This window comes from Pelophylax lessonae (assembly GCF_965119305.1).
Source record: "Pelophylax lessonae genome assembly, chromosome: 3".
Lineage (NCBI taxonomy): Eukaryota > Metazoa > Chordata > Amphibia > Anura > Ranidae > Pelophylax > Pelophylax lessonae.
In genome coordinates this window covers 48,263,351-48,277,955 of record NC_138770.1, presented here as the reverse complement: position 1 = coordinate 48,277,955, position 14,605 = coordinate 48,263,351, and positions in this window count along the sequence as shown.

Below are 14,605 nucleotides of genomic sequence, written 5' to 3'. Positions count from 1 at the left end.
AAAGACTGAAAATGTATATATATATATAGATAGATAGATAGATAGATAGATAGATAGATAGATAGATAGATAGATAGATAGATAGATAGATAGATAGATAGATAGATAGATAGATAGATAGATAGATAGATACGAGGTAGGACCTGGCGTCTGATGCTGAACCCGATGCTCGCTACAGCCTGGTACCGGCGGCGAACTGACACTACGGGGATCGGCCTCTACATGCAGGTTTATGCCTCATCCTTTATATGACAAGCTTGCTTTGTTTTATATGTTGTAAGTGCATCAGCTACTGGGGATCCTTTTGTGGGTAATAAAGTCTGATTTTAGCCATGCAATATTGCCCTATGTGAGCTATTATTTTCACATGTACTACCCCTGATGTAATTGGAATCTCCTGTGGGTCGGCCACAAGAATTGATCCGATTGAGACTGATCGAGGGCCGTTTGTCCTGGGAAATTCCTCTGGATATCGTTTTCTGAGCCTGAGATAGGCTGGCATTACAAGTCCCTGTATGACCAGATTTCTGGTGAGTGTCTCTCATTAGGGGGAGCACGTTGGTGCGGTGGAGGGTCCAGTGCAATATATCCATTCACGGTTTCTGGGCACATTGCATGATTATATGAACATATGGACATTATCCCAATGGACTGCACTTCATTTATTATTTATGAATTTTAGCGCTGCTAGTGTGTTTTAGTACTTCTTATTTGATTGGCGCTATCATGCACCTTCATTTTATGCGGTTAGATTTATAGCAGCAGCTTTTAGATATATTATTTGTTTTAGCATTTTATATATCACTCTATATACTTATAGGTACCTGGTAATAGCGCCGGTTGAGTAAGTAATTGTAGTCCCCACTTGTGTCCGTTTCACTTGCTCCTTTTGGAGATAGATAGATAGATAGATAGATAGATAGATAGATAGATAGATAGATAGATAGATAGAAGGATAGATAGATAGATAGATAGATAGATAGATAGATAGATAGATAGATAGATAGATAGATAGATAGATAGATAGATAGATAGATAGATAGATAGATAGATAGATAGACAGATAGACAGACAGACAGACAGACAGACAGACAGACAGACAGACAGATAGATAGATAGATAGATAGATAGATAGATAGATAGATAGATAGATAGATAGATAGATAGATAGATAGATAGATAGATAGATAGATAGATAGATAGATAGATAGATAGATATTTTTTTTTCTTTTTTTCCTTTTTTTTTTCTCTTTCTCATAAAAAAACATATCCAATAAAAAAAAGCATAACATCTAATTTCTTCATATTTAGGCCAAAATGTTTCCTGCTACATGTCTTTGGTTAAAAACAAAATCCAAAATGTGTATATTAATTGGTTTGTGTGGAAGTTATTGTGTCTACAAACTAAAGTATATATACTGGAAATTACTCGGCTATAGATGCTATACTAGTAATGGCAGTGATCAGAGACTTTTAGTGGGACTGTGATAGTGTGGTGGGCAATCTGGAGTTAACTGACGCTGACTGTCAGGGTCACTAACTGACACTGACGTCATTAGTGACACTAATACCGTGATCAGTGATAATACTGTACACTGACACTGTACTAATGACACTGGCTGGGAATGGGTTATCATCAAGGGGCAATCAAGGGGTGAACTGTGTGTCTAATAAGTGTTATGTGTGTAATGTGTGCTGCTTTTACTAACAGATCTGGCTGATTTTTCTCCTGCTTTCCAGGGAGAAGAAACAGGCAGATCGCTGTTCAGTGTACACAGAGTTCTGTGTGTTTGTAAACAGAGAACTCTGGCTGTGATTGGACACAGCTGATCAGCAGGTTATAGCCAAAGTGATTGGCTGAAACCTGATGCTAAACTCATGCTGTGTCCAATCACAGCACGGGTCAGCAATGAAAACCAGGAAGAACACCGTAGCGAATGGGTACCTGGCTGTGCCGCCTGGCTGTGCTCACAGTTCATCTACTGTGAGGGGGTCGGCAAGAAGTTAATATATCCAAGACATATACATTGATAAGTTGGTTGAGTCATCACCTGTATTTTACATTTTTTCAAATACTTACCGAAAGCTTCATTATCCTCGGTGGGGTCTTCAGTAGTCAGAATGACAGCAGTGGCTCCAGCACAGAACAGGAGAAGTAGCAGGAGGGATCCGGTCTCTGGAGACATCTTCAATTCCTAGAAATCTCTTTGAGAAGTCAGTGAGATGAGGAGGCTCCTATATAGACCGAATGAGTAAGAAGGAAGGGAGGCACCAGGAACAGGGAAGAACCTTACACAATGGATGATTGCAAAAGAAAAAGCTTCACACATACTTTGTTCTTAGAAAAATTCTGATTGCATAACTTGGTCCATTAAATTACATTAAATTAATGAATTTAATTGGTCTTAGGAGGCACTAAGAACAAGCAGAACCTGCTCCTATACAGTAGATGTACGCAAAAGAAGATTCTTCTTATTTACTTTACCATGGTACCATGGTTTACCATACAGTACTTGGCATTGGGCTCCTATATGGAGGAAGGAAGGGAGGCACTGAGAACAGGGCAGAACCTGCTTCTATTAAATAGAAGTGTGCAAAAGTAGATTTAAAGATTTGCATTTCTGTCCAGGCAATCTTTCCTAGACTACACAGGCAAGTGGGTGACCTAAATTTCCTTTACTGCTGTTAAAGTGGTAGTAAATCCCCCAGGGCTTACTTGAACCAACAGGTACAGGCTTACCTGTAGGTACAGTAAATATTTCCTGAACATGCACTGTTTAGGAGATATTTACTTTAGTTGCAGTCGGTGACATCACCGGGGCATGCGCACTGTGCTCTCAATGGATGGCGTGCCTTCCACTGACAGAGCCGTGCCGTGGCCGTGACTCCTGTGGTCATTTCATTGCGTCCCAGCAGGTCAAACATCTGAAGTCCACGAACCCGGAAGGAAGACCAGGTGAAGAAGCAAGCATTGGGGAACCATGATGCTAGAGGCTCTTACATTGCCCGGCGGTAGGAGCAGCTTGGAGGCAAAAAGCGGGAGCTGGAGTCAGGAGGGTGGAGCTAGGAGTAGGAGCTGGTGGTTCTAGCTACAGATGACTGCTTGTCTTTTGTCAATATCGTCGATATACCTAGCACCAGGCTGGATAGGAGGAGTGGCGGGGCGGCATATAGAAGAACCGATTATCCTCCATTTTTCTTCTGGCTCCTGCTGGGTTTTTTGTGGCTGTAGGAGCCAAAAGGAAAAAGGAAGGGATTCTATATGCCACCCCCCCCTCCTATTCAGATGTAGACAAATGTGACAGGGGAGCCACACGGGACACCTGAAGCATGAGGCTGGATTGCATTGTGACCCCTGTGACCTTTATAGTTACGCCCCTGGCTGGAGGGCTTCGTTCTAGGGTAAGTCTTTCATAATGTTCTAGTATATGATGCATACCAGCAGATTATGCTAGTATTCTGCAGGGGCCCAATTTTTTTTATTTTGTTTTGCAGTTTACTACCGCTTTAAGCAATGTAGCCTGATCACCTACACACCCCAGGCCTGTGGCTAGATAGTGATGATGCAGCAGCAGACTAAAAAGGTCATCACCCAAATAATTCTGCTTTCTCCTCTTGCCCATGTCTTGTCTTGTATGTCCTCTATCAGCACATGTGCATTCAGCTCACCTTATTGGCTCCTTGTGTGGTTGTTGTACAGGGGATTACACCAAGTCTTATTCAGCAGTAGAGATGGGCCGAACGACCCCCTGTTCAGTTCGAGGCTGAATTTTCGAACATTGCAAACATTAGAAACTGGATAACGAACGCCATTAAAGTCTTTGGGCCCCGAACTGTAAAAATCAAAAGTGCCCATTTTGAAGGCTTACAGTATGTTACAAAAGTGAGTGCAGCCTTCACATTTTTGTAAATATTTTATTATTTCTTTTCATGTGAAAACACTGAAGAAATGACACTTTGCTACAATGTAAAGTAGTGAGTGTACAGCTTGTATAACAGTGTAAATGTGCTGTCCCCTCAAAATAACTCAACACACAGCCAATTGGGCCCAATTAGCCATTTTCCCTCCTCGGTGTCAAGTGACTCGTTAGTGTTACAAGGTCTAAGTTGTGACTGGGGAGCAGGTATGTTTAATTTGGTGTTATCGCTCTCACTCTCTCATAATGGTCACTGGAAGTTCAACATGGCACCTCATGGCAAAGAACTCTCTAAAGGATCTGAAAAAAAAGAATTGCTGCTCTACATAAAGATGGCCTTAGCTATAAGAACATTGCCAAGACCCTTAAACTGAGCTTCAGCACGGTGTCCAGGACCAAACAGCGGTTTAATAGGACAGGTTCCACTCAGAACAGGCCTCACCATGGTCGACCAAAGAAGTTGAGTGCACATGCTCAGCGTCATATCCAGAGGTTGTCTTTGGGAAATAGACATATGAGTGCTGCCAGCATTGCTGCAAAGGTTGAAGGGGTGGGGGGGGGGGTCAGCCTGTCAGTGCTCAGACCATATGCCACAATTGGTCTGCATGGCTATCATCCCAGAAGGTAGCCTCTTCTAAAGATGATGCACAAAAAAGCCCGCAAACAGTTTGCTGAAGACAGGCAGACTAAGGACATGGATTACTCAAACCATGTTCTGTGGTCTGATGAGACCAAGATAAACTTATTTGATTTAAAAGGTGTCAAGCATGTGTGATGGCAACCAGGTGAGGAGTACAAAGACAAGTGTGTCTTGCCTACAGTTAAGCATGGTGGTGGGAGTGTCATGGTGTGGGGCTGCATGAGTCCCGCCAGCACTGGGGAGCTACAGTTTTTTGAGGGAACCATGAATGCCAACATGTACTGTGACATACTGAAGCAGAACATGATCCCCTCCCTTCGGAGTCTGGGCCGCAGGGCAGAATTCCAACATGATAACGACCCCAAACACACCTCCAAGATGACCACTGCCTTGCTAAAGAAGCTGAGGATAAAGTTGATGGATTGGTCAAGCATGTCTCCAGACCTAAACCCTATTGAGCATCTGTGGGGCATCCTCATCTAGAAGGTGGAGGAGCGCAAGGTCTCTAACATCCACCAGCTCTGTGATGTCATCATGAAGAAGTGGAAGAGGACTCCAGTGGCAACCTGCAAAGCTCTGGTGAACTCCATGCCCAAAAGGGTAAAGGCAGTAGAGATGGGCCGAACGACCCCCTGTTCAGTTCGTGGCTGAATTTTCGAACATCGCAAACATTGGAAACCGAATAACAAACGCCATTAAAGTCTTTGGGACCCGAACTGTAAAAATCAAAAGTGCCCATTTTGGTGGCCACACAAAATATTGACACGTTGCGAACAAAATTTCAACATTTTCACTTAGGGGTATACTCTCTTTTGTTGCCAGCGGTTTAGACATTAATGGCTGTGTGTTGAGTTATTTTGAGGGGACAGCAAATTTACACTGTTATACAAGCTGTACACTCACTACTTTACATTGTAGCAAAGTGTCATTTCTTCAGTGTTGTCACATGAAAAGATAGAATAAAATATTTACAAAAATTTTGTGACATACTGTATATGCAAGTAATTGGGCATAGAATGGTTATGGGGGTCCGGGTACTACCCTGGGGGACATGTATCAATGAAAAAAGTTTTCAAAAATAAAATTTTTAAATAAACAGTGATTTACTGATGCTTTCGGTAAAACCATAAAAATGAGAAATAATGATAAAAATGAAAAATTCCTTTAAATATAGAGCCTGGGGTTTCCCTTAGTCTGCCTATAATGTGGCACATTTGTACCGTGCATTGAACCTGCTGCAGCAATAGTGACATTTATAAAGCCAAAAAATTACATTTTCCATTCAAGTTTTCTTTATTTTCTAAACAACGGCTTGGGGAGCCAGTCTGTATGATGAGGCCACAACTTTGTGCACTGGGACTCAGACTTTGGATAGAATTAATATGTGCGGAAAAATTGGTCTTTGGGTGTTGGTGGTGCCGTCACATCATAACCCTATAGAACACATGTGCCAAACATTAGGCCCTCCAGGCCATTTAATGTGGCCCTCACACCTCTCCTGAAGCTGCAGAAGAGCTCCAGCCCTTCTCTAGATCCTGTACCTTCTGCTTTCCAGCATTGTGATGTAAGGGAGGGTGGGGGACTCAACTTCTGATGGTGGAGAGGCTCCTGACGTCTTATGTAAGGGTAGGGAATGCTCTGGACATCTAGTCTAACAGATACAACTGGCCCTTTTCAGGGCAAACATAATGCTGATGCAGCCCGCGATTAAATTGAGTTTGACACCCCTGCTATACAAGTACTCTTGATGAAAGCAAGAACTGGCCTTGCTGTCAAAAATTGAAATGATATGAACCTGTCAAACAGGTGTGGAAAAATTGGTCCTTGGGTATTAATTGAGCCCATGAAACCTACACCAAAAAAATGTTTCCAGATGAAATCAACACCCACAAAGTTAGGCAGCCTAGACAGTCTTTCAGAGATTCGAGATCCAGAAAGCACTTAATCAGCGACATCAGGATCAGGGGCTTGATAGCTGCTGCTAATCCAGTACTGATTCATATTGATAAATGTTAGCCGGTCCACAGAGTCTGTGAACAGATGCGCTCTCTTATCTGTCACAAAACCTCCGGTAGCACTAAATGCCTGTTCGGAAAGCACGCTGGATTCAGGCAGCCCAGCAGCTCAATTGCATACTGGGCAAGTTCTGACCAGTGGCCTTTTCTCATGACCCAGTAACCCAGTGAATCGTCAACTGGAAAGCTCTCCATCTCTGATTTTGCCCCTAGATAATCTCCCACCATATGATGCAGACGCTGCCAATGTGATGTGGAAGCTGGCAGCATTGTGTGCCGAGGACTAAAACATTTTCTTAAATGCATCGCTGAGGTGGCTCCCTTCTCCACCACTCCTCTGTTAACCAACAGAAGCCTAAAATCTACATTTTCCACCAGACTGTAACCTACCAGAGTCAAGTAAGGCATTACATTTCATCTTCTGCCCCCTATGTGGGGATGGGATGAGTTCAGAGACAATCCCCTTGTTAAAGTGGTCAAGGAGGGTGCCAACCAATAGTGACCTTTCTCCTTGATGCCACATATTCTTGAGTCCCTTTGCAGTCTTAGAAGAATGAGGGAGCAGACTCCTGTTCGCTGAACACACAAACAAATGGGGTGCTTGACAGGAAGTTTGCCCGCCAATGAGCGCCCCATAATGAACTGCGTTCTTGCAGTGCTTTGATTGCTGACAATTGGCCAAAGCATGCGCCTGACCTGTATGCTTTGGCCAATCACAGCACAATGTACTGTCAGAGATATGATTGACTGCTTGTGTAGCTTAGAAAGTCTTATCTTAGCTGGACAATCAGCTTCTTCCTGTTTTTCACCGACAACTCTATCTCCCTTTATCTGAATTTGATCAGCTGTCTTTCACTTCCTGAAAAGGTTGTCGGTCGTTCTTAGACCTAGCCCAGACCTGCCCAGCCCAGCCCCGCCCCCATCCCTCCCATCCTTCACAGAACATGATCTCCTCCTGTCTTCATAGCCATGTTTAGGCCAGCAGCTTCTTCTGAGAGAGAGAGAGAGGGGGGGGAGGGAGAGAAAGAAGGGGGATGGTGAGAGGGAGGGGGAAGGAGAGAGAGGGGGGGAGAGGGGGAGAGGGAGAGAGAGAGGGGGTGAGAGAGAGGGGAGGAGAGAGGGGGTCACGTGGCCGGCGCAATATATGAAAGAAATGAAGTACAAAGGAACATTTGTGAAAGTTTAGAAGGACACAGATCCATTTCTATTCCTCATTACATGTGAGTAATGAGTTTTAGGCTGTTTCCATGAGTAAGACTTGTCATGCGACTTTGGACACATTAAGTCGCATGCCAAGTCACAGCCCATTGATTTCAATGGCACCCGTTCCCATCTATGCCACTTTGAAAATCAGAGACTTTGAAAAGGTGCCTGTACTACTTTGCTGCAACTTTGATTCAAAGAGTGTAAAGTTGGATCAAAGCTGCATTCAAAGTCACACTCTAAATCGCACAACTTAAGAGTCACACTAGTCTAAACATAGCCACTATCCTAGAGTGTGACTTTGGAATGCGACTTTAAGTGTTTTCTGTTGCAGTTTTCAACAGACACGACAGCCCTGGACAAAAGACGGCCGATCGTTCGGCCGACGATCGGTACGTGTGTACGGGGCATTACTCGTGGAAACGGAGCCTAAAGCTCATTACTCACATGTAATGAGAAATAGAAATGGATCTGTGTCCTTCTTAACTTTCACAAATGTTCCTTTGTACCTCAGTTCTTTCATATATTGATATATCTTTCATATATATATATATATATCTCCCCCACCTCTCTCTCTCTCCCCACCTCTCTCTCTCTCTCCCTCCCTCTATTTCCCCCTCTCTCTCCCTGCCCACCCCCTCTCTCCCCCCTCTCTCTCTCCCTCCCCTCCTCCCTCTCCCTCCCTCTCTCTCCTCGCCCACCCCCTCTCTCTCCCTCTCTCTCTCCTCCACCTCTCTTTCTCCCCTCTCTCTCCCCCCTCTCTCTGTCTCTCCCAGGAGAAACTGCTGGCCTAAAGAAGGCTATGAAGAAAGGAGGAGATCATGTTCTGTGAAGGATGGGAGGGATGGGGAGGGGCTGGGCAGGTCTAGGCTAGGTCTAAGAAAGACAGACAACCTTTTCAGAAAGTGAAAGACAGCTGATCAAATTCAGATAAATGGAGATAGAGTTGTTGGTGAAGAACAGGAAGAATCTGATTGTCCAGTTTAGATAAGACTTTCTAAGCTACACAAGCAGCTAGCCAGAAAATGAATAATATCAAAGATAAAGATATTTACCATACTATTGATAGGAAAAATGTCATTTTTGACTGGAGTTTCCCTTTAAGTGGTTCACATTGATGTCTATGGGAAATCTTGGTTGGCTTGTCATGGCACTGCTCCCTGTCTCTAACATTGGCATCTATGGGAAATCTTGGTCAGCTTGGCATGGCAATGCTACCCGTCTTTAACATTGGCATCTATGGGAAATCTTGGTCAGCTTGGCATGAAACTGCTCCCTGTCTATAACATTGGCATCTATAGAAAACCTTGGTCTGCTTGGCATGGCGCTGCTCCCTGTCTTTACCATTGGCATCTATGGGAAATCTTGGTCAGCTTGATATGGCACTGCTCACAAACTATAAGTGACAAGGACACAAAACTTGGGGAGCACTGAGAGGGGACCCAGGACTACAACATATCTATACATTATAAAAGTGGGGTATGCCTGTTCACTCCACTGACTGCACTAAACTAACTCAACACACTATACAATCATGGCTCTGGCAGTACACTGTGCTGTGATTGGCCAAAACATACAAGTCAGGTGCATGCTTTGGCCAATCATCAGCAATCAATGCACTGCAAGAACGCAGTGCATTATGGGGCATTCATTGCTGAGTGAACTTCCGTTAAGTGCCCCATTTGTTTGTGTGTAAAGCAAACAGCTGATGTTCGATTCAAATTTTCCATCGACTCAAACAAACAGCCCATCCCTACAGGGAGGATGCAGTTCCAGATACTGTAATCTTCTGTGATCCTGAGGAGTCTGCTTCTTATGCCTCCACAAACTTTCAGTGCATGGACTCCCTCATTCTTCAAAGCCTGCAAAGGGACCCAAGAATAAGTGGCATCAAGGAGAAAGGTCACTATTGGTTGGCACCCTCCTTTACCACCATTACAAGGGGAAAGTCTCTGAACTCATCCTGTCCCCACAGAGGGAGTAGAAGATGAAATCTCTTGAGGAGACCTTAAAGAGGATTTTATGTAGCGTCTTTCCTGACTCTGGTAGGTTACAGTCTGGTGGAAAACATAGTTTTGAGGCTTCTGTTGGTCAAGAGAGGAGCGGTGGAGAAGGTGGCCACCTCAGTGATGCATTTAAAAAAAAATGTAGTCCTTGGCGCACAGGGCTGCCAGCTTCCACATCCCATTGGCAGCGTCTGCATCATATAGTGGGAAATTATCAAGGGGCGAAAACAGAGATGCAGAGCTTTCCAGTTGACGATCCATTGGGTTACTGGGTCATGAGAAAAGACCACTGGCCAGAACTTGCCCAATATGCAATTGAGCTTCTGGGCTGCCCTGCATCCTGCATGCTTTCCAAATAGGCATTTAGTGCTACCGGAGGTTTTGTGACAGATAAGAGAGCGCATCTGTCCACAGACTTCATGGACCGGCTGACATTTATCAAAATGACTCAGTCCTAGATTAGTAGCAGCTATTAAGACCCTGATGCCGATGTTGCTGATTAAGTGCTTTCTGGATCTTGAATCTCTGAAAGACTGTCCAGGCTGCCTAACTTTGTGGGTGTTGATTTCATCTGGAAAATGTTTTTTCTGGTGTAGGTTTCATGGGCACAATTAATACCCAAGGACCAATTTTTCTGCACCAGTTTGACAGGTTCATATAATTTCAATTTTTGACAGCAAGGCCAATACTTGCTTTCATCAATAATAACTCTATTGGGTTATGGTGTGAAATCACCACCAACACCCAAAGCCCAATTTTTCCGCACGTTACCTCTAATTCTCTAATAAACTCAAATTCAATCCAAAGTCTGTGTCCGAGGGCACAAAGTTGTGGCCTCATCATACAGACTGGCTACCCAAGCCGTTGTTTATAAAATAAAGAAAGCTTGAATGGCTTTATAAATGTCATTATTGCTGCAGCAGGTTCAATGCATGGTACAGATGTGCCACATTACATGCAGAGTAAGGGGACCTCCAGGCTCTATATTTAAAGGAATTTTTCATTTTTATTGTTATTTCTCATTTTTATGGCTTTATTTAAAGCATCAGTAAATCACTGCTTATTTAAAAATGATGGTTTTTTTTGCAAACTTTTTTCATTTATACATGTCCTCCAGAGCAGTATCCTGACCCCCATAACCATTCTATGCCCAATTACTTGCATATAAGCCTTCAAAATGGGCACTTTTGATTTTTACAGTTCGGGTCCCCAAAGACTTCAATCGGGTTCGTTGTCCGGTTTCGAACATTTGCGATGTTCGAAAGTTCTGTCACAAACCAAACAGAGGGTCATTCGGCCCATGTCTACTGCTGAATAGTGATGGGCCGAACACCCCCTGTTCGGTTCACACCAGAACATCTCGAACAGGGAAAAAGTTCTAGCGAATATGTGAACTCTATTAAAGTCTATGAGACACGAACATGAAAAATAAAAAGTCCTAATTTTAAAGGCTTATATTCAAGTTATTGCCATAAAAAGTGTATGGGGACCCGGATACTGCCCTGGGGGACATGAATCAATGCAAAACATGTTTTTTTTAAAACATTCGTTTTTACAGGAGCAGTAATTTTAATAATGCTTAAAGTGAAAAAATAAAAATGAAAAATTCCTTTAAATATCGTGCCTGGGGGCCCCCCTTAATGTGCCTGTAAAGTGGCACATTTGTGCAATGTATGGAGCCTGCTGCAGCAATACTGACATTTCTAAAGGAAAAAATGTAATTTAAACTTGCTCGCGGCTGTAATGTATTGTCAGCTCCCAGCAATACAGATAAAAAAATAAAAAAAAATAAACAGGTTGGGGTCCCCCTAAAATCCATACCAGACCCTTATCCGAGCAAGCAGCCTGGCTGGCCAGGATGGGGAGGGGGGGCGAGCGAGCGTCCCCCCTCCTGAACCATACCAGGCCGCTTGCCCTCAACATGGGAAGGGTGCTTTGGGGTGCCCCCCAAAGCACCTTGTCCCCATGTTGATGGGGACAAGAGTCTCTTCCAGACAACCCTGGGCTGTGGTTGTCGGGGTCTGCAGGTGGGGGGCTTATCAGAATCTTGAAGCCCCTTTAACAAGGGGACCCCTAGATCCAGGCCCCCCCTCCCTATGTGAATGTATATCGGATACATCGTACCCCTACCCATTCACCGAAAAAGTGTACAAAAAAAATAAACACAAAAGACAGTTTTTGACAAGTCCTTTATTAAAAAATAAAAAAACAAAAATAATTTCCCCCGATGTAAATCCATAGTCAATCATGTTGCCCGCCACACCCGAAAAATAGAAAAAAAAAAGATGCCCCCACCTCCTTCACACGCCTCCCGTGTAATGAACTGTTTGAGATGTGACAGCTCTTTTATAGGAAAGGGGCGGGGACACCCGGTTACATCACCTGGTGGCACCGCCCCTTCTGACGTCAGAAGGGGACGGGGGTGTCCCCACCCCTTTCCTATAAAAGAGCTGTCACAGCTCAAACAGCTCATGACGCGGGAGGCGATTGAAGAGGCGGGAACATTTTTTTTTTCTATTTTTCGGGTGCAGCGGGGGAACTTCCCACTGAGCGCCCCATTTGTTTATGTGTTCAGCAAACACACAAACATCAAGCCTATCCCTACTGCTAAATAAGACTTGGTGCAATCCCCTGTACAACAACAGCATAAGGAGCAAATCAGGTGAGCTGAATGCACATGTGCTGACAGACGACATACAAGACAAGACACGGGCAAGAGTAGAAAGCAGAATTAATTGGGTGATGACCTTTTTAGTCTGCTGCTGCATCATCACTATCCAGCCACAGGCCTGAGGTGAGGAGGTGACCAGGCTACAGTATATTGCTTAAAGCGGTTGTAACTGCAATTTAAAAAATAAATAAAAATCAGGCCCCTGAAGGATACTAGCATAATGTGCTAGTATGCATCACATACTAGCGCATTATGAAAGACTTACCCTAGAATAAAGCCCTCCAGCCAGGGGTGTAACTATAGGGGTCACAGGGGTCACAACTGCAACCCAGCCTCATGCTGCAGGTGTCCCATGCGGCTCCCCTGTCACATTTGTCTACACCCGAATAGGAGGGGGTGGGGTGGCATTTAGAAGAACTGATCCTTTCCATTTTCCTTCTGGCTCCCGCAGCCGCAGAAAACCCAGCAGGAGCCAGAAGGAAAATGGAGCCGCCCGCCACCCCTTCTATCCAGCCTGGTGCTAGGTGAATTCACAATATTGACAAGAGACAAGCAGTCATCTGTAGCTAGGACCACCAGCTCCACCTCCTAGCTCCACCCTCCCGACTCCAGCTCCCGCTTCTTGCCTCGAAGCTGCTCCTACCGCCGGGCAATGTAAGAGCCTTTAGTGGTGTGCTGTCATGGCTCCCCAGTGCTTCCTTCTTCAACAACAGTACATACAGTTTTTTGGTGCAAAGCACCCGTGACCTGCGCTCGGAGTGGTGTGAACTTTAGTCCACCTTATTGAGGTATTAAGAGTATTTCTGTAGCTGTGGACACGTCAACCCAGGAAAAATGCTACGTCCTTGCTGCCCCTTACACGACCAGGGAAGTCTGGAAACACTGTAACAACAAACAAACACAAGGGCACACCGGCCTAGTGCATTATCATTTAGACGGTTTATTTAAAAAAAAGGATTAAAAATACTCACAAGCGAGTTCTTGTTAGCCCCCGTTCACACTGGGGCGACGCTACTTCGCCGGGCGACCTCACAGGTCGCGCGCTGCTCGCCCCGCGACCTCGGAGCGGCCGGCACGGACTTCATAACATTGAAGTCCATGCAGGTAGCTCCGGGTCGCCCCAAAGAAGCTCCGGACCCTTTTTCTAAGTCGGAGCGACTTGTGTCGCTCCTATTAGAACGGGTCCATAGCTTCTGTATGGCGGTCGCCTGACAGGTCGCCCCAGTGTGAACGGGGGCTTAAAAGCATGTCACAAAAGGAAAGCAGTCCTTCAGTAAAGGTATCCGAGGATGAGTAGTCCCTTAGATTCTTGAAGGCTAACGCGTTTCGAGGCCTAGCCTCTTCCTCAGAGCCTAAAAGCACATGTCCAGGCCCTTACTTAAATACTAGACAATGATAATTGTAACGAGACACAGATTGGGGCAAGGCCCTCCTCCTGGGGGCGTATACATGGGGTGCCCTCCCACAGCATCAGTGGGCAGTAGTAAAGTCAAATACATTGTGGAGGGTGCCTCCCCCTAAGAATATTCAGGTCAGAGGGTACAACACAGTACAATGAAGCTGTGTACTGATGTTTCGAGTGATGGTACAACAACGTGCAGTAGTATAACATATATCCTTCTTCACCTGGTCTTCTTTCCGGGTTTGTGGACTTCAGCTGTTTGACCTGCTGGGACACAAAAAAAATGCCTGTGGGAGTCATGGCCGCGGCACGGCTCTGCCAGTGGACGGCACGCCATCCATTGAGAGCACAGTGCGCATGCTCCAGTGATGTCACCGGCTGCTACTAAAGTAAATATTTCTTAAACGGTGCACGTTTAGGAGATATTTACTGTACCTACAGGTAAGCCTGTACCTGTAAGTTTAAGTAAGCCCTGGGGGATTTATAACCGCTTTAACTGCAGTAAAGGAAATTTAGGTCACCCACTTGCCTGTGTAGTCCAAGAAAGATTGCCTGGACAGAAATGCAAATTTTCGAGTCTTCGTTTGCACACTTCTATTATATAGAAGCAGGTGCTGTCCTGTTCTCAGTGCCTCCCTTCCTTCTTCCATATAGGAGCCAAAGGTCAAGTACTGTATATTCCACCATGGTAAAGTAAATAAGAAGAATCTTCTTTTGCAATCATCTACGGTATAGGAGCAGGTTCTGCCCT